Here is a 21,127-nt window from a genome sequence, read left to right on the forward strand (position 1 = left end):
ACTACAAAAAAGCAGGAAGGAAAAAAGTGCATATGGTATGCTATCATTTCTCTATGGAGAGAGACATGTGTAGATATGTACATTCGCTTACATTTTTAAAATGGAATAGTAAACCATAATGTTTTAAAGTATTTATATATAGAAGAAGAAATAGGTAGATGGAACAGGAAAAGAGCTAGACTTCTTTCAACATGTCTTGTTTTATAGATTCAATTTTGGAAATATTTAATATTTTGCATAATTATACCAAAGTTAATTTAATACAAAAACAACCCTAAAAGCCAGTAGCAAAATAAAGCAAATAAGCCTAATTATATATCCAGTTGGTGGCATAACCACACAGGGATGAACTGTTTCACATCTTTTTAAATACAGAACTGTAGGGCCAGGTGCAGTGTCTCACATCTGTAATCCCAGCACTTTGGGAGGCCAAGATGGAACGATCACTTGAGGCCAATATTTGAGACCAGCCTGGACAACATAGCAAGATCTCATCTCTAAAATATATATACATATATATAACTGTAAAAAAAAAGCTATATTTGGTAAATTATATTATTGGTTGTGGTGTTGATATCGTTATTCTGAGACAGTTGTGTATGTGTTGTGAACTGAAGCAGTTTAGTAGTTATATTGTATTGTTGGCAATTACAATGTTCAACATGTGAGGAAATAAAGATGTGAGACTGATAAACTTTAATAAAAACCCCATAAAACTGAATTTCAATTAGAAATTTTACCTTGAATACACGATATATTTCATCTTTTAAAAGCAAATAAAAATTTCCTAGCTCTGTCTCCTAAAAAAACTTAGAAACAATGACCAATACAGTATCAGTGAGCTCTTCTGGCACCCTAATCATGATTTCTAAATACCATTTTCCATTATAAGGAAGTGAATCTCCTTGGAAAGATGGCTGATTCCAGGTCTGAAACCAAAAACGTACACTATGAGCATAGAACATCTTCTCATACCTGAAAGCAAGGAAGCTACTAAAGATTACTAGGATCATACCAAAGACTTAGGAACCAACCTATGGCTCAAAGATGGGAAAGTTTGGCCATCAATAAAGGTAAAAACTGCAGTAAATTAAAAACACATATTTCTATCTATATGTTCATAGTGATTTTTTAAAACACCATCACTGGTTACTTTTGATGACTAACTCATGAGTTGAGAGAACCAACTCATTATCTTGAAAAATAATAAACAGAAGAAAAAATGGAGGCGTTTATTTCAGCTTTCCAAAGGGACTGTATGTCAAGGCAACCAAATAGTTTACATGGGAAAGTTCCTCTTTATAGATGTATTCCAGCAAATAAAACATGATAAAATTAGAATGCCATCATTTTGCAACTCAAATGAATTAATGTATCTACACAGTGAATTTCTACGGCTGCTCTCAACCCTAAGGGAGAGGCAACTGGACAGACAACACAGTACCAACTCTGAAGTCCTGGCAAAAAAAAAAAATCTGATCAAACCTCTAGGTCTAACTACCAATTTTCACCAATCTGCATGTGCCACAAGGGATAGAGAAACATGTTAAATAGTACCAGGGTGATCTGTGGAACAGTCAGGAATATTACAGGTTACCAAATTGTTCTTGGATCGATACAACTGCTGTCAAACTACTGAAGGCTTAATGAATCGTAAACACTGCTGAACAATGCAGTCATTTTCACTGAAGCTGAGCCATCTAACTGCTCGAATTGTTCCACCTCTTCTTACCTTCTACAATTGTACCCTTCAGATGAACCCCATTAAATGAAGTTCCTGATCATATTGATTCCTTCATAAAAAGCATCCTACACATTCATAAAGTAGCACTAAATTTCCTCCCTGGCCTCTGTACACAAGTACTTTCCACCAGAGTTCCACGGACACACCACTGGATTTGGGTAACCCTGTGAACCTGTATTCAGTGGGACCAAGGAGAAAATTAAGTCTAAAGGGATTTTGACTCCTTCAAGAAGAAAGATGCTGTGGAATGTGCATTTCCCTCATTTCCATATGTTGGACAACATTCAGACCACTAGAAAAAATAAATTATAATTCCCGGAGCTTTATTTTTTATATAAAAATGGAAGCTTAGAGAACATCTCCCGAAACTGTTACCATTCAGAGGGCTGTGACTTTTCAACAGGGAAGGGATCTCTAACATATTGTTCACATAGCATTAAAGGGATGAAACAATTTCTTACAAGAAGGTCTAAAAAAGGCAGAACAGCTCCCCTGCTTCTCATAGTGTCTCAATCTTTTCCATATTTAGTGAGCAAGAGTCAAAAATATCAAAACTCCTGGGAAATTCTCGGTAAAAGAATTTATTTTTGCTCAGCATAATTTAGTTCCATTTGTGGCTTTATCGTGCAATACTCAAGATCCCTTAAACTTGGAAGAGAGAGATTGGGAACACAACTGTCAATCAATAGTCCAAGAATTCCTTTATCATTTGGCCATTTTCTAGCACATTCACATGAAATTAAGAAATGGGATCAAAAAGAATGGGAGCGTAGCCTAAAATAACAATCTTTAGACAAAACTTATTAAGCTGTGATTTCACCATCTTATACATCAGTGTTGATAGAGGGAGATCTTGTATCATCTACGACCAGACATCAAAGGAAGCAAATTTATGATAAACAATATTATGCAGAGAGCAGGACATTGATTTTAATTGCTCTTAATTTATACTTCAAGCCAGAGAAAAGGCAAGACTTTGGAAAAAGTAATGATTTTTTTAAAAAAACAAAAATCCTGAGATCATGGTGTCTGAGAAGGCAGAAAGCTAGGTTCTGCTTGAGCCATTCTCTAAGCTAAAAGGAGACATTTCTCCCTTTTCCCAAATTGTTTCCTATATCTACAGTCTTATAGTCTTGACCCATGTTAAAATCTGGGCTCTAGAGCAAGATTTTCATTTACTAACTATGAGTGCAGCACTCAAAATATCAGCTAAGAAATGAATTTAGTGTGGTATAGCTGAAGCAACAAGATTTCTTTTCAAAGGTGTAATATTTGCTCTACATGTTTTGTGTGTTCTATTTTTAGTGTCTATTAGTAACGGCTGATTTAAAAGTTAGTACAGGATGGGCACAGTGGCTCATGCCTGTAATCCCAGCACTTTGGGAGGCCAAGGCAAGAGGATCACATAAGGCCAAAAGTTCAAGATCAGCCTGAGCAAGAGTAAGACCCTGTCTCTACAAAAAATAGAAAAATTAGCCAGGCATGGGCATGTGCCTATAGTCCCAGCTACTTGGACTAGGCTTGGGCAGGAGGATCACTCCAGCCCAGGAATTTGAGGTTGCAGTGAGCTATGGTGACACCACTGCACTCTACCCAGGCAGTGGAGTAAGACCCTGTCAAAAATAAATAAATTAATTAATTAATTAAATTAAAGTGCTATATGAACTGGAATTAATTTCTTTTTTTTTTTTTGAGACAGGATCTCGATATGTTGCCCAGGCTGGAGTGCAGTGGCTATTCACAGATGCAATAATAGCACACTACAGCCTCAAACTCCTGGGCTCAGGTGATCTTCCTGCCTCAGCCTCCCAAGTAGTTGGGCCTATAGACACAGCACGCCACCATGCCCAGCTAGAATGAATTTTGAGAAAGAAGATTATCCCCAAATGACCCATCTGCTACTTTTTAAATTGCCACACAGATGCTACAGACAAGATTCATCATGTTCAACGATCTCAGGTTTCTAATCTAGTACAGTCATATAATTTGAGAATTTTTGAGTTTAATGGAACCTAAAAAAAAAATCTAGCCCGGCAATATCTTTTGTCGCGTCATTGGGGCTGTATGTCTGAGGCACTGTGTTGAGTCCTGCTATGGCTGGGCTCAATGGGAACAGAGAGCTTATGCCAATTAGGGCTGCCTCTGCCACCTCTTGAACCCTGGAGCTGCGGGGATGGGATCCATCAATCCATGTACCACCGATTTGCCACCCCTGCTCAGGTCCAACATCCCATCTGGAGGAAAAAGATTCAGATCTGTTTCTAAACTTTTCCACGAGCTAGTCTGGGCCAGTAACATCAGAAAGCAAAAATAAGTCACTCAAAATATTTGAGCCTGGGTTTGCTCATCAGCAGTTAAATGAAAATAGTTATTCGGAAATACCTGTTCCAGTACTCAGAGGGGGATGTTGACAAGACCAAGTAAGATAATGTTTAGGCAAGGGCTTTGTAAACCCTAAGCACTATAGGAATATCGGTTTGATTTAACTAAAAAAATAATAAATTATTCCATATGGATGGCTACTTATCTTTCACCTAAGTAGAACCCCTGGCCCCCACCCATACATGAACACGCCAATGTGATTAGGAAATAAAACCAGATGGAACCATTTTTAAGCACTGTGATGGTGGCATTTTGTTTTTGTTTTTTAAGAGGTGATGATTTTGGAAAGTTTCTATTTATTAATTATATGTATTAATACATCCCTTTTATCTACCAAGAGTTTGAGACAATATAAAAATCCTGTAAAAATACAGACGATATCACAGGGCAGAAGGGGCACATTAAAAAAAAGCACAGACAATAAACAACAGAATCAAAGGAAAGAGGCACAAAACTGTCAGACAGGATGGAAATTCTGGATCTGAGCTTCCTGGCAACCAAGGAAAAAATAAAGCAACACAGTTACATAATTCTTTTTTTTTAGAAAGGAGACAAAAGATTTACTTAAAAATTGAGATGAAAAGAAATTTTCTTCATCATGCTAAAGACAGTCAATATTTTACCATCAAGCCTTCTATTTGACCATATAAATGTGGACCCAGCTGACAATGTCTCTCCAGAGACCTCTAAATATAAAAGAGTTCATATCACTCAGAATGAGAATATACTTTGATTGTGGCACAACATCAGTTTCAAATTCTTAGAGCCATGCTGAACGGGCAGCACAGAACCCTATAAAGACCATGGAACTGAGAATTTAAAACCAGTTTAAGTTCCAATCCCCCTATGGGTGGGCTGTGTGGCCATGGGCAAATATTTTAATTCTCTGAGTCCTGGTTCTCTCATCCATAAGAGGGAATAATTACACGTACCTCGGAGAATTGTAATAAGGAAAAAACAAGTCTATTTGGCAGACACTTCATCTGTAAAGTACTAATGACATGTTCATTATTATTAACCCTAATGTTTTATAGTCTGTGAATGTATCTAATGTAGCAATGCCCAAAGTATATTCAATGCATGCTAATCCCATATGTTCTCTCGTAAGGATTTAAAGTGTATATCGGCTGTTTTAGTCCCTTCGGGATAATATAACAAAATACTGTAGACTACACAGGCTTATGAACAACCAAAATTATTTCTCACAGTTCTGGAGGCTAGCAAGTCCAAGATCAAGGCACCAGCAGATTAGGTGTCTGGTGAGGGCTTGCTTTCTGGTTCACAGTCAGCTGTCTTTTTGCTTCATCCTCACATGGTGGAAGGAACAAATCAGCTCTTTGTGGCATCTTTTATAAGGGCACTAATCCCAATTATGAGGGCTCTGCCCTCATGACCTAATCACCTTTGAACGGCCCCACCTCCTAATACCATCGGTTAGGGGATTGGGATTTCAACATAGGAATTTTAAAGGGACACAAATATTCCGTCCATAGCATTGGCACATTACAGACTGGAGAAGTCCTAAAACTAAAATGCTCTGCTTAGCTTGTTTTAACTCACCATTTCCAGACTTATTTGACTACAGACTTCACTTTCAATTTGCATGATCCTATTCTGTGACCCGTCCTTGGGGAACGTTATATTAACCCAGTGGTTCTCAATTGGGAATGATTTTTGACCCCCAGCAGACCCGTGACAATATCTGAATACATACTTGGTTATCACGACTGGGGTCAGGGCAGGGGATGAGATGCTAGCATCATCCACTGGGTAGAAGCCAGGGATGTTGCTAACCATCTTGCACAGGACAGCACCCCACAGCTAAGAATTATCTGACCCAAAAAGCCAATAATCTCAAAGTTAAGAAAACCTAAACTAACCCCTCCTTTAAAATATATTTCCAGCCGGGCGCGGTGGCTCACGCCTGTAATCCTAGCACTCTGGGAGGCTGAGGCAGGCAGATTGTTTGAGCTCAGGAGTTCGAGTCCAGCCTGAGCAAGAGCGAGACCCCGTCTCTACTAAAAATAGAAAGAAATTAATCAGACAACTAAAAATATATACAAAAAATTAGCCGGACATGGTGGTGCATGCCTGTAGTCCCAGCACTCAGGAGGCTGAGGCAGGAGGATCGCTTGAGCCCAGGAGTCTGAGGTTGCTGTGAGCTAGACTGACGCGGCGGCACTCACTCTAGTCCGGGCAAAAGAGTGAGACTCTGTCTCAAAAAAAAAAAAAAAACAATATTTATATTTCCAGCCTACATATTCCTAGAGGGTTAACAATCTCAGAGGTATATTAATATCTTTTCCTCCCTCCAACCCCATTCAGCACCGGCCTAGTTTACATATTTGCAGAGCTCCAGGACTTTACCAACAATCCACGGGGCCCAGCCCTCAACCTTGCCAACTTTGACTAGATCCCTTGCCTGCTTTGTGCGTTGTCGGCCACAGGGACAATCTCACAGCCCCTCCCCGCCAGCTTCCCTGCTTCTCTCAGAGCTGCTCTGAACTTTCCCCAGAGACAGCAGGTCCTTCTTAAAAGGGCAGTGGCCAGGTCTACACCCAGAATTCCAGACACAAGGGACCCTCGCAATGAGCTGGATGCTTCCTAAGAGAAACCACCAGTATACCTCCCAAGCCACAATAAAGAGCTAAAAAGTGTCACCTCATAATTACAGCTTGGGCCATGGCTTTCTATGGGTCATGCATACAACTGTCAGCTGAAGTGTGTCTCAAATGTAACTTTCTTTACTTTTTGGGGTTAAATGGAAGTTCCCTTTGCAGCTCCCATTCTGCTCAATGGCAGAAATTTAATCTCAGTACATTCAGGATCCCTACAGATGTCAGGGGAAGGGGTCTCCGGGTCCTCCGTGTCACCTCCAGACAGGTCTTCTGCCATATTGTCCTGGTTCCTCTTCCTGTCCACTCTCTGTCCGTACTTCATCCAGTGCAGACAGGATGTCAGGCCCCCTCTGCCCTCGGTTTCCCAAACCTACCCGGGGCTCCATCACTCCTCACCACACCTGGTGTGGCTGTGCGCAGAGACCAATATTTCTCCTCCTCCGCCTCCAGCTTCCGCCCTAGGGCAGCTATTCCCTGTTGCCTGTTTTTGTTCTTTGTTCTACTCATCATACATTCTCCATGCCCTGAATCCCCTTAGGAGCTACGCTTTAGGAACTCCAAAACTTAAGCTTTTGAACCTCAAAAGCTTTTCTTTTTTTCTCAAATTACCAGCTCTACCAGCAATTTCAAAAGTCTGTTTAGACTCTTAGCTTTCTCTCTGCCCTTTTGCTGAGTCATTCATTCACCAAGAAAATAAAAGCGAAGTGTCCTCAGCCCGGATTCAGAGAACGGCTGAGGGTAGAAGGAAATGACGGGGAAGACATTGGCTAAATCTCCAAATGTGATTTAGGTCCACTTTAATCGCCCATCCACATCTTGTGTCTTGACAGGGTCTAACGTTTCACTCCCTGAAAGGTCTGGTGTAGGAGTAACAGATAGATTGCATCTCACTGACCGAATTGAATTGATTGGTCGTGGCTGCCTGGAGAGTGTTGAAAAGGTTTTCTGAGGCCTCAGCTGGGCTCAGTGGGCAAAACTGATTTAGGGACATTCTCCGTGGGTATGCGGGGAGATATGTGATGGCATGCAGGCCGACACCTTGCCGGCACTGGCTTACTGCTACCGGCAAACTTGGAGATTCTTCTAGAACCTCCCTTTTCCAGATCATGTAAGTCAATATTGTGAGAGGACATGATGGAAAGCAGACAAAGGTGGGAACCCTGAGTGTACAGGGTGCTAAGAGACAGAATCATTCCAGGAGCGGCACCCCAAGTGGCACCCTCTGGAACTGGAATGGGGTGGGGCAGGTTCTAGGGTCCCCTCCCTTCTCCCCAGCTCACAGCCTGCCTTCAGCAAAGGCCGGGAGAGTCCATGGGGTGTGTATCTTCTGGAGTGATCACAGCAACTTCGCACAAACTAGTTATTTATTCCGTGGGCAATAGGAACCGCTGATGGTTTTTAAGTGGAGGAATGACAGGGTAAGAGAGGGCCTGTAACCAAATGAATACAGCAGCTGCAGATAGAAAAGATCAAAGGGGAGAGTTTAGAGGCAAGGATCCTTCTTGGAAATGGGCTACAGTTGCCCAGGTGAGAAGTGTTCATGAATGGGACTCGTGCAGAGAGGAGGACAGCAGGCCACCCTCGCCTGAAAGCAAGCCAAGCCACAGGCCTTGCACAAGCACAAGTGTTACCACTTCTCCTGACAACGCCTTGCGCCTGCAGCCTCTGCCTTCACTTTTAGGGGAACAAAGAACTTGCCAAGTCAGGATGCCTTGGCACAGAATGCTGCTGGGCTGGCCTGATTTAGGGAGGCCTAGCTGGGGATCTTAAAAGGAGACATGCCCACTTCCAGGTGCCTGCGTGGCCAAGGGGAGCTCCTGGCACAAACGATGCCGACCCCTGAGAATGGTCGGCACTGGGTGTGGCGCTGGCTCTGTCCCTCTCGGCAGGTCTCCAGGGCTGGGGATAAGTCCTCCAGGCATAAGGCAGGCCCTCCCACTGAAACAAACTAAACCAGAAACTCAAAAACAAAGGCGGGCACAGCACAGAGATGAGATTATCAAGGAAAAATATACTCCGGCCTGGGACTGCTTTTTGATCCATCGAGGCAGGCAACGGAAGGAAGGGGGGATGCTGTGTATCTGGCCTGGGAGTGGAGAAAAGCATAGACGTAGTGGAAGCCATGCAGCAGGGTGTCCCCGCTTTAGAAAGGCAGGTAGAAGCCTGCTTCTCCCCACCCAAGGTTTGGGGCTCCCAAATTCATCTCCTCCCCTTCCTCCTCCTAGCATTGACTTGCCTTTTTCTTTTTATTTCTAGCTCATCTTCCCTCCCCAATCTGCCTTTCTTGTTCCCTCCCTGCCTGCCTTTTTTCTCATCCCTCCACCCAAACACAGTGACAACAGAATGTACTTCTGGGTCAGCCTGAAAGAACCTCTAGCAGACAAGTTATTCGTGTCTCTTCCAGGTCCCCAACCCCAGCATGAGCCAGGCAGACACCCCTGGCAGATGACAGAGTTATCCAGAGTCTCTTTCAAAACATGTTCCTAACACCCCATCACCCATCAGGAAAAGATTTGGATTTTGTAGGCGAAGCCCGCTTCTGCACGGCTCTGCCAGCATCCCTCACTGAGGACAGATGGGGTGAGGGGTGACAGTGAACCTGACTGCTGGCTGCAGTCAGCGGGTCATTCCGCAATTCACGCCACCTTAGCACAGAACATAGACATGTAGGAGGTCACCTCCCATGTGGGCCTGCCTAGTGCTGCAGTCCCCAAGCCCCAGGCCGCGGACTTGTACCAGCCTGTGGTGTGTTAGGGACCCAGCTGCAGAGCTCCACCTCCCTGCCCCCACTTGCCATTAGTGGAAAAATTGTCTTCCACGAAACCTGTCCCTGGTGCCAAAAAGGTTGGGGACTGCTGGCCTAGTGGGCACAGGACCAGGCTGCAGAGTTCCCAGCGGGGAGGAGGCTGCGAGGAGAGGTGGGAAGAGAGAAGGGACGCTGGAGGTGGGGCTGGATGAGAAAAGGACCCCAACCGAAATGGAGCAAGGGCACTTCAGGGGCAGTGAGTGTGTAGGCCAGCCTGAAAGGAACAAAGAGTTTGTGCTGGGAGTGGTAAGAGAAAAACCTAAAAAGCTCAAAATAAAGCTAGTTTGTAGAGGGCCTTGAATGCCAGGAGGAGAGTTTAGAATTTATCCCATTTATAATAGAGAGACATGGAAAGTTGTTAAGCAGGAGAGGAACGTTATCAAAATGATGCGTAAGAAAATATCAAAGGACCTTTCTTATTGCAGCTTGATTGGCACTTGCCAAGGTGGAAAAAACAGCCGCTACAGAACACGGGCTGTGCCTTTCTGCGCCCTTCCTTTGGCTCTCCCTCCGCGCGATAATGGGTCCGGCTGTCATCTGTGGCATACGTATCAAGCTCCGTAAACCTATATCTTGCTCTTGCCCTATAATCCTATCTTTCTCTCCTCAATAAACCTCATTTTTGTGCTTGCCTTAAAAAAAAGAACATGGGCAGGGCGTGTGCTGCCAATGCCACATGCCCCTGGGGCTTATTGACTGGGGTGCCACTAAAATGCCACCACCTCAAGCTACAGGAGCACTTCTGCTGGGGAGGGAGTGGGCAGTCGGGAGAGATGCACCTGGGGAGTGCAGTGGCTTTTCCTCCTCTGTGTTGCATAGGGCTCCAAGAGCTGCGCCCTTCGAGATCCAGAAACTTGAAAGAAGAGGCAGGCAATCCAGTCCCTGCTTAGGCAGCAGGGTGCTGATCTCCTTCCGAGCCAGGAAAAAGGAAATAGGAGGACAGCAGGTGGAGAGAGAAGGCACCTGGGGAGCACCTACGCTGCCACCATTTGGTACAATATTGCGTCACTTCCCACGGGCCACAAGGACACCTCAAAAACTAGCCTGGGCAACACAGTGAGACTCTGTCTCAAAAAAAAAAAAAAAAGTAGCTGGGTTTAAAGACACAAAAGACCACATATTGTGTGATTCTGTTTATATGAAATGTACAGAACAGGGGTGGGCGCAGTGGCTCATGCCTGTAATCCCAGCACTCTGGGAGGCCGAGGCAGGAGGATCGCTTGAGTCCAAGTGCTCAAGGCTGCAGTGAGCTATAATTGTACCACTGCACTCCAGCCTGGGTGACAGAGCAAAGACCCTGTCTCTAAAATAAATAAATAAATAAATTCAGACCAGGTGAGGTGGCTCACATCTGTAATCCCAGCACTCTGGGAGGCCGAGGTGGGAGGATTGCTTGAGCTCAGGAGCTCGAGACCAGCCTGAGCAAAGGCAAGACCCCATCTCTATTAAAAATAGAAAAATTACCTGGGCATTGTGGCATGCACCTGTAGTCCCAGCCACTTGGGAGGCTGAGGCAGGAGGATCGCTTGAGCCCAGAAGTTTGAAGTTGCTGTGAGCTATGATGACACCATGGCACTCTAGCCAGGGTGACAGAGCTAGACCCTATATCAAAAAAAAAAAAAAATGTACAGAACAGGTAAATTCATAGAGACAGACAGCAGATTAGTGGTTGCCAGGGGCTAAAGGGAGGGGGAGGATGGGGACTGACTGCCTAATGGGTATGGGGTTTCCTTTTGGGTGATGAAAATGATCTAGATCCAGGTAATGGTGACAGTTGCACAACACTGTGATTGCCCTAAATGCCACTGAATTGTACACTTTAAGATGATTAAATCAGCAAATTTCATGTTACGTATATTTTACCACAATCATTTTCTTTAAAGAAAAAAAAAAGTAGCGGGGCCCCAGGTCAGCCTCCTGCTCAAGGGCTGCCGATGAGGGCGGAGATCTGGCAGCAGGATGGACGGAAGGATGGACTTCCAGTAATGTAAGGGGTTGGACAGGGTCTTCTGGCACTGTCAGAGATCCCCTGCCAAAGAACTAGACCATGCTGGCTTTCTGAAGAGATCACACATGTGCCCTGGGTTAGTCATCAGCACTGTTCCCAGATATTCCCAGAGCACCCCTCTGAGCACACGGCACATGGTAACATTGTACTTCCTGGTCCCTTTCTGGGTGAGCAGGGCCATGTGACTAGTTTTAGCCAGTGAAATGCAAGTATAAGTCATTTGGGCACCAACACTGAAGTCCTGATGCAAGATGTTTTAGGAGCTCTTGTTCCCTCTGTTGGATATGGTGGCTGTCCCATGAGGCTGAGTCCCTGAGTGATGTCGTAAGCAGAGCGTCTGCTGACCTGCAGTGGGCACGACTGCACTTGTTGCTCTAAGATACCCAAATCTGTTACCACAGCATCGCCTAACACATCCTGGAAGAATCAGCATTTGGACCTTTGCCTCCTAGACAGCCTTGATGTGTCCTTCCTGTTGGCCAAAAACATTGACAAACAAGAAAGAAAAAACTGTTTCAGCAGCTAGCTATGAAAACAGAGATGTGTCCTTTTCCTCTCTCCTCCCTCACCCAGCACACAAAAGACGCTGGCAGAGGGAGCAGGGAACGGAAGAGTGCACCATGCGCGCCTGCTCGGGGCCCTATCCTTGAGTGGTGGAGAGGAAAGGAGAATTAAGTCAGGTGAAAGATTAAATTTTCAACACAACTGGACTAAGTAGTAATAATGGGAATGACCAGAAAGCAATGGGAGCTCCCTACATGATAGGTAAGTGAGCATCCACAGTCTTGGCTGGACACAGTGGTCGGGTCCCCAGTCAGGATGCCAGCAGGAAGCAGACGGCTCCCTCAAACGGGGGTAACGTAGAAGACCTGCATAAGGCATGGCTGTTTACAAAGTGGGGGGCAGGTTAAGGGGAGCCAGCAGGTCTAGCAACAGGAAGGAAAGCAAGGAAGTAGCTGTGGCCATCAGGAAGGCCCAGGGTCTACGGGAGAGAAACGTGGCCACTGCCAACCCTCTGCCCGTTGTTGTGGGCAACACCCCAACCTCATCTTCCCCTCCTTCCTAGCCCCCAGCTCGTGCTTTCTAACTGGCTGAATCCAGCAGGTAGCTAGAGGGCAGGAGCCCTCTGATGCACCCATGAAGGTCTATCTCCCAGGCTCAGAGCATGGGGGAAGAGCGGAGAGTTTATCGAGAGGTGCAAATGGACACTATCCAGAACCTACCTCTCCCAAGCCAAGACTGCTCTGTAAATTGGTTGCAGGTGTTTTAGAAAGATTATTTTTGTTTATGGGTGATGTTCCAGATAGGGAAGGATGGAGTGGAAACAAGAGGAGCACTAATAAGTGTAATAGCTCTTGTCAGATAATGAGCGAAAAGGGAGAAGGAAAGGAGGAGGCAGTGTCTAGGAGACTAAAGGAAAGGAGAGGACACAGAGGAAGAAGTGATCTGAGCACAAATGGCTAAGGAAGAAAAGGGCTGGGAAGTTTTCTTGGGTACCCGTCTTGGACGCCTCCGATGACCCTCCAGGGAGCTATTTCAGAAGCGCAGTGGGGATGAACACTGCATGGGTTAGCATCTGGCAGGAAACAGACGGACACTCAAAAAGGTTGAACTGTAAGGAATGTAATAAAGGGACCATATAGGACATAGACGGGACAAAGACAACCAGCAAGAGATAATGGCGCATCCTGAGATTCACGATCAGGCTGTTTCCATCTCTGTGCCTGAAGGGGCAAGCGAGGGCGTGGCCACTCTAGAGCCACAGAGGAACTCCCCCCCACCAGGAATGGTGCGGTGGGGGTACAAGGCCTCTGCCAGACCCTTCCTGAGGCTGCGATGGAGGGTCAGAGGCAGCAAAGGCCTCATCTCCCTGCCCTCTCAGTTTGCCATCTCCCGCTGTGCCTCCCCCTGGGGGAACTAACCAGAAACTCAAGGGCAAGGGAGCCCAGGGGCCCAGGGAAGGGCGGAGAACTATCTGTGGGGGGAAGAGGACAAACAGAAAAACACACCAACTTGGAGGAAGTAAACACAATAGACAACGAGGAAACAGAAGCTAAAGCAGGATTTTTCTGTGTAAAGCAGAAGACATGTAAGATAACAGTAACGGTGTCAAGCAGAGGGGCTTTCTCGGTAAGAGAGACCGAAGCATGCTTTAAATAGAGACCCGGTTCACCTAAGCCACACCACCGAGGTCATTGCGACCTGGCTAAAATTTAATCCTGGCTAAAATCGTGTTGAAAAGTTCCGTCAGGGCCGGGCACGGTGGCTCACGCCTGTAATCCTAGCTCTCTGGGAGGCCGAGGCGGGCGGATTGTTTGAGCTCAGGAGTTCGAGACCAGCCTGGGCAAGAGCGAGACCCCCGTCTCTACCAAAAATAGAAAGAAATTAATTGGACAGCTAAAAATATATAGAAAAAATTAGCCGGGCATGGTGGCACATGCCTGTAGTCCCAGCTACTCGGGAGGCTGAGGCAGAAGGATCACTTGAGCCCAGGAGTTTGAGGTTGCTGTGAGCTAGGCTGACGCCACGGCACTCACTCTAGCCCGGGCAACAGAGTGAGACTCTGTCTCAAAAAAAAAAAAAAAAAAAAAGTTCCTGTCAGAGCTATGCATCTCAGATGACCCAAAAGATTCCAAGGACCAAGTACAAGGGGCAACTCAGTCACACAACGCTGTCCATCTTTCACAAAAAAGCAGGATCATCCTTTAAGAAAAGGAAGACTTTCACTGGTTGTAACATAAAGGCTACTGTATCACATCTCTGGCTCCCTGGAGGCTGCTGGATCGAGTTCAAATAATTTCTTTCCGAAGCTGCTGTTGCCAGGAGGATTTAGAATAGCAAACAGTGGTGGTCAGTCTAGGTGAAGCTGCCTGTGTTTATCATCCCTTCCTCCTGGGCATTTTGGAGAAATCGGCATCCGACTTTCCAACAACAGCCAACTGTGGTCAACCAACGCACTGCGTTTATTTTAAAGGGTTAGCCGCCCTCTGCAAAATCACTCCTCAGAATAGTTAAAAAGGAAGACTCCTCTTCCTTGCTGTTGGAATGGTGTGCAGGTGAGCATCTGAGAAGGCCAGCGGAATCTGGCTCCCTGGTGGGTAGTTAACTAAGAGAGACAGCACAGACCGCTGCAATCAGCATGAATTGAAACAGTTCAGAAAAGGGGGAAGTGGTGGGCAGGCTTAGAGGGTTAGCTGGGCTTCGCCAGGAAAATGAGGAGTAAGCCTTCCAGAGTTCAACCTGCTCAATGATTCATCACCAAAGTCAAGGCCCAGAGTACAGCTGTGCAGGTTGTACACTGCATAGACCCCCGCTCTCCCCCAAAATTTCACCCTCTCTGCTAAGGGGTAACGACCTCTGAAATCCAGCATGTATTCCATTCCCCATGCTGTGCAACCTAGCGTGCAGGTGTGTCTGCCTAGAAGAAAAGGTTATTTTTTTTCTTTGCACAAAGATGTTATCCACTTGTCAAGCCATGTTCTCTAGGGACTGCACTGCCCAGAGGTAGAAGGAGCGGTCTATTTCTGATTCTAACAAAGATGTTATCTATGCTTACAGCAACACCGCCCAGAGTCTTTCTAGTTGCTAATGGTGCATTTACTCTTCTTGTCTTGCCAGAAAGAACCTTGCACCATAGTCCCAGCAGCAGTGGGAGAAATTCAGAAAAGACAATAATAGTGATAACAATAATAATAACAGTCCCTATTTTTTTTTTTTTTTAGTCCTTACTGTTTTAAAAAGTACTTTCCTATCCAGGATCTCCTTCAAGCCTCAGAGCAACAGCAGGTTCAAACTGGGTAAAGGAGTTCTTTCACGTGTAACAACTGCGGAGCTGGGACTCAAAGAATCGGGCCTGAAACCTCAGTTTTCTGACTTCAAATTCTCTGCTCTTTGCACAATATAAATCAAAAAAGAGTCTACACAGTTAGAAAAGCTTCCAGGTATCGAGTTGGACAGCCAGCACCTATTTGCCTGTCTCCTGGGTAACAGAACAGTGATTTTCCTCTGGGACCTGCTGCCAATCTCAGTCTACAGTCTTCAGCCCAGGGAGAGACAGGCAACTCAGAGCTGCTTTGGTGGCTGGTTCAGGAATGAGCATGTGATCCAGCCAGAGCCAAGGAGGGGCAAGGAGACGTTTGCAGCATCTGAGATGGGAGGGAGGCCACCTCTACCTCTCTTCCGTTGGTCTTGAGCATGGAAGCTTAGTCTCGAGTTATTGGCTGCCATCTTGCCCTCGTGTGGAATGTGAGAAAGCCAATGTGATGAAAGGGAGGCCAAGAGGCAGCATCCTGGTGACATCATTTGAACCTCTGGATTGAGTCACATACCCAAGGACTTAGTACGCACTTGAGCCAATGTATTTCTTTTATTATTTAGGCTCGAATTGCATCTTCTGTCACTTTCAACTAAAAACGTCACTAGGCAACTACGATTACATCATCTGTCACTTGGCTGGTTCAGGTAGTTTCTTCCTCTTCTATCTCATTAGCCACGTGCAGATGCAGGCAATGCCATTCACAGCATCAGGAGCAGCATAAGGTTGAAGCAACAAAAACAGAGCCACAGAAATTGCCTCAGTACCATTCCATCTCTAACCACCAACTCTACTCAGTAGCCTGGAAAAAGTTTAAAAAATGCTCCCTTTGTCCAGATGCCCAGTGGATGCCTAGCCTGCTGGACATTGTGGGGCAGTTGTGCGGTGTAGTAAGAATTACACATAGTAGAAATTGAGCTGTGCTCTAATTGTGTCTGGACACTTGCATCAGATAGACGCCCGACAGTGAAATGATGGTTCCCAATGGTAATGTAGAAGTTATATGCAAGAGAGAAAGAGAATCTTCTCCCTCAAGCATGGGACATAAGTCCTCCCCTTCAGTCTGACTGGGCCGTCTTAGGTCACCATTGGATCAATAGCAGTTGCCAGGAGAATGTCATGTATTGACTGACTTAGACTAACCAGGATCTACCCCGGAGCTGGAAATGGTGTCAGCTTCTCCTGAGTCATAATGCAAAGGGACAGAGCCCCAAACTGGCATTCTATTGAGAAGAAAGAAGTAGAGACTAGATGTTGGGTAAGATCATGAATGTCATCATAGGCTGGGCATGGTGGCTCATGCCTGTAATCCCAGCATTTGGGGAGGCCAAGGAGGCAGGATTGCTTAAAGTCGGGAGTTCAAGCCCAGCCTCAGCAAAATAGCAAAATCTCCAGTCTCTACAAAAAAAGAAAAAAAAGAATGTCATTATAACCACTACTTGACTATGTGAACCTGGGCATATCCCTGTGACTTCTTATCTGCAAATTGAAGAGGGCAGAATCAATCAATCCACACTCCCTTCCTACTCTGATATGCTTTGACTCTGTTAACTCCTAATCCAAAACAGGAACGTCAAGGGGGTGGCATGGCAAGGAAGGGAAAATTGGTGATGGTAGTAATTGCTCACATTCATTCATTTCACACTTGCTTCATTTGGGGGGAGAGGCCTGTCTTGATAGGACAGAGGTGTGTTTAGGAAAACCCAAAAATCAGACCCATAAAACACGTAAACTTAGCTGGGTCTACATACATTTGCTTTACAAAGAGATTTACCATAATTCTCTTTTCTGTTTCCTATTTATTTTTAGATATTAAGATGCTGTGATGTCTTAAGACCAGGCATGGTGGCTCATGCGTGTAATCCTAGCACTCTGGGAGCCCAAGGTGGGAGAATTGCTTGAAGTCAGGAGTTTGAGACCAGCCTCAGCAAGGGTGAGACCCCCGTTGCTACCAAAAATAGAGAGAAATTCGCTGGGCAACTAAAAATAGAAAACATTAGCCAGGCATGGTGTCTCCTGCCTGTAGTCCCAGCTACTCAGGAGGCTGAGGCAGGAGGATCGCTTGAACCCAGTAGTTTGAGTTGCTGTGAGCTAGGCCGATGCCACAGCACTCTAGCCCAGGCAACAGAGCAAGACTCTGTCTCCAAAAAAAAAAAAATAAAAATGCTGTAATGTCTTAAATTTGAAGAAATTACTCTTGGAATCTTTTGATTTTTCTGTTTTGTTTTGTTTTGCTTTGTTTTTTGTTTGAGGAGTTTTGTTGTTCTTTACATTTGAGAGGGCATTATAAGCTATTTTGTGCAATGAATACAGGAAGGAACTAAGAAGACTTTCCAAGAAAGTGTGGGAAAACAAACTTAACATGGTGCAGCAGCGTTCAACATAAATCAATTTAGCATCCTGTGTGCTTTAATAGCTTCCCTTATCACTCCTGGCCTTTATTAAGGACATCTGTGTCCAAACAACAGCTCTCTCCTTTCCCTCTGATATGCATGCTACTACTTTGGCATATGCTGAAGTCATAAAAATGGGGAAGCAGCACAGCAGGTATATCTACTGGTTTCACAGCCAAAATTTGATATCAAGGCTTAGCAGCTTCTAAGAGCTTGAGAATAAAGCAGTCTTTAGTCCAAGCTGACATTCAGCAACTCCTTCCCCCATGACAATTTCCAGGCTCCTCTCAATTGCCCTGCTACTTCTCACCTTAAACACTCTACCTTGTGCCTTCTCTGATACCTCTTGCTGTACATAAGCAGGGCCATGTGTGCCAAGAACTCTGTCAGCATGCATACACCTCCATGCTACTGTCTCCTCTACCCTGGCTTCAGACAGACCCCATGGATGCTGAAGCTTGCCTGCCAGCTTGGTTCAGAAGTTTTGCCAGATTCAAGGCCAGGTGTGGTAGCTCATGCCTGTAATCCTAGCACTTTGGGAGGCTGAGGCAGGAGGACTGCTTGAGCCCAGGAGTGTGAGACCCCAGCCTGGGCAGCATAGCAAGACTCAATCTCTACAAAAAATAAGAATAAAAATATTATCCAGAAGTGGTGGCTTGAGCCTGTAGTCCTCACTGCTCAAGAGGCTGAGACAGGAGTATCACTTGAGCCCAGGAGTTCAAGGCTACAGTGAGCTATGATCATACCACTGCACTCCAGCCTGGGCAACAAAGTAAGACTGTGTCTTAAATAAAACTAATAAAAGTAAATAAAATTTATTTATTTTTTTTCGAGACAGAATCTCACTCTGTTGTCCTGAGTAGAGTGCAGTGGCATCTTCATAGCTCACAGCAACCTCAAACTCCTGGGCTCAAGTGATCCTCCTGCCTCAGCCTCCCAAGTAGCTGGGACTACAGGCACAAGCCACCACTCCTGGCTAATTTTCCTATTTTTAGTAGAGACAGGGTCTCGCTCTTGCTCAGGCTGGTCTCAAACCTCTGAGCTCAAGCTATCCTCCCACCTCAGCCTCACAGAGTGCCAGGATTACAGGAATAAAATTAAATAAAATTTTAAAAGAGGTTTGCCAACTCAAAAATACATAATAGAGCAGGTAATGTTCCTTCAAGCTCAGGTCTTTTTCCCAGGACATCGTCCCTACCTGGCATGTTAACTCCTGAAGCTTAGGAAACTCCAGAAGAATGAACTGACACGTTCTCTAGTGCCTCTGAGGACAGAGAATCTGCTTGCCCCAGCAAAGCAGCCAAGAGGGGAGAGTCAATCTATAAAACAATAATAAAAGTAAGTCGTGGAAACAGACTGGTTTACTAAAAAATAAATAAATAAATCTTGATTTTAAATAGGTTCCCACTTCTACACAGCTTTGAGTTCACAAAATGATGGTCCGTGGATCTAATCCCCAAATGTGATTTTCAGCATCCAGTGTTCTTAAAATTGAGAGATTCTGAATACAAATCTGAATGTGTTGTCTCAAAAAAAAAAAAAAAGGAAGAAAAGAGAGAACAAAAGAAAACCTAACAAAAAACAAAAAAGGAAGAAAAGAGAGAACAGAACAGAAAAGGGAAAAGAAGAGGATAAGAGAAAGAAAAGAAAATAGAGAATAGAAAAGAAAGTAAAGTCTGGCAACATTAGGTCCAGATACATTTGGCAACAATCAGCCAGAGCTGGGTCACTGTTAATCCCTTTACCTAGGACTCCAGGCCCTACTGCTTGTTGTCCTGTTGTCCTGTGTTCTGCCCATCTCCTCCAGCACTGGCCTGTCTGACCCGCTCGCAGATGTGTGAGGTTGCAAATCCTGGTCTACAAAGCTCTCCCCGTCCCCGCACCCCGACCACTGCTGCAGATCACAGCAGCCCTGCAGAGCAGGCAAGGGAAAGACTTTTACTCTCCCCAATTACAATCAAAACACAAGCAAAGGATTCCTCCAAATTTCTTTATCATGAAGTCCTATTCTGCAGCATAAAGTTAATTAAACAATGATGACCTATTAAACAGAGGCTGGATTTAGTTTTTCTTTTTTTTCTCATCTGATCAGATCATACAACTACAGCACATTATAAATAACTAAGATTTTGAAATCCTGATGCCAGGTTACAGCCCAGACCATATAATTCATAATTGCTAGAGGTGAACACAAGTCATCAATAGTTTTGGGTTTTTTTAATTTATTTTTAAAATTTTTTATTGATACATAATATTTGGACATGTTTATGGGGTACCTGTGATATTTTGTTACATGCATAGAATGTGTGAGGATCTTAACCCCCCAGGTTACTCTAGTGTGCTCCCAAGACTGAGAATACTGCCTCCGAGTCTGCCTGACCAGTGGCTCTTCAACCCAGTGGAAAAAGGGAGGTGAGTGCAACATTCTCCTACTCCTGACTGTAGGAAAAATAAAACTGTTGCCTGGATCTTTAAAGTCTAATGATTCCTGAGCTATTTAGGGGAGAAGTGTTGTTCTGCCTCAGAAAGGATTCAGAGCTTTAGTAATAGAACTAGCCAGAATGAGAAGTCTTACTTCTGAGAGGTTCTAATTAAATCATTCTCTTCTGTAAGATGGCCACTACCAACTCTTCTCACAAATGCGGCCAGTGGCTAGTCTTACTGCTGGAAGCGCCTCTAGCCAGAGCTGTTTATAGGGCTCCTTAGCAGAAGGTCACCGAAATTATTTTATTATGATCTTTCTACAGAAAGATTTAACTAAAAGGGGCCAAAGGGGGCACCTGAAATGTTCCAAATATTCACCAGGCAGAAGCACTTAAGCAAGAGGGACACCTTCAGCTGGACAAGCTCCAACTTGGGACTGCTCCAAAGCTATGTCCACATGTGGCCTGAGCCAGAGACTAAATGCAGGCACAGGAAGTCATCTCGGGCAGCCAAGGGACATTTAAGGCGAGGCAGTGATTTAGTTCAAGGCATAACCTGTTCTGTTAACACCATTTTAAAATGTTCCCCAACCTATGACTTTTGGAACTGACAGTATTCTAAGAATCCAAGGCTACATGCTGGAGGAAAAGAAAATGCTCTTACCACTGGCTTAGGAATATGTGGTTATTCCTTGAACCAGGGGTGAAGATGAGTACTATATTAGGAACCAAGCATTCGTTCTCTCTCTGCTCAGTCATCTCTCTAAATAACTGGAGGGCTGCAAAGCATTATTAATCACCAAAAGTTAGGCTCAGGGCTATGCAAAATGACTAAAAAGCTTTGGTCTCGAATTTCCAGCTGGTGCTTATTAAATATATGCCAATTGAGCGATGGATTGATTTATAAGAATTTATCAGAGAACAGATAAAACACACACT

The sequence above is a fragment of the Propithecus coquereli genome, unplaced genomic scaffold, assembly GCF_000956105.1.
Source record: "Propithecus coquereli isolate 6110/MARCELLA unplaced genomic scaffold, Pcoq_1.0 Scaffold166, whole genome shotgun sequence".
Taxonomy (NCBI): domain Eukaryota; kingdom Metazoa; phylum Chordata; class Mammalia; order Primates; family Indriidae; genus Propithecus; species Propithecus coquereli.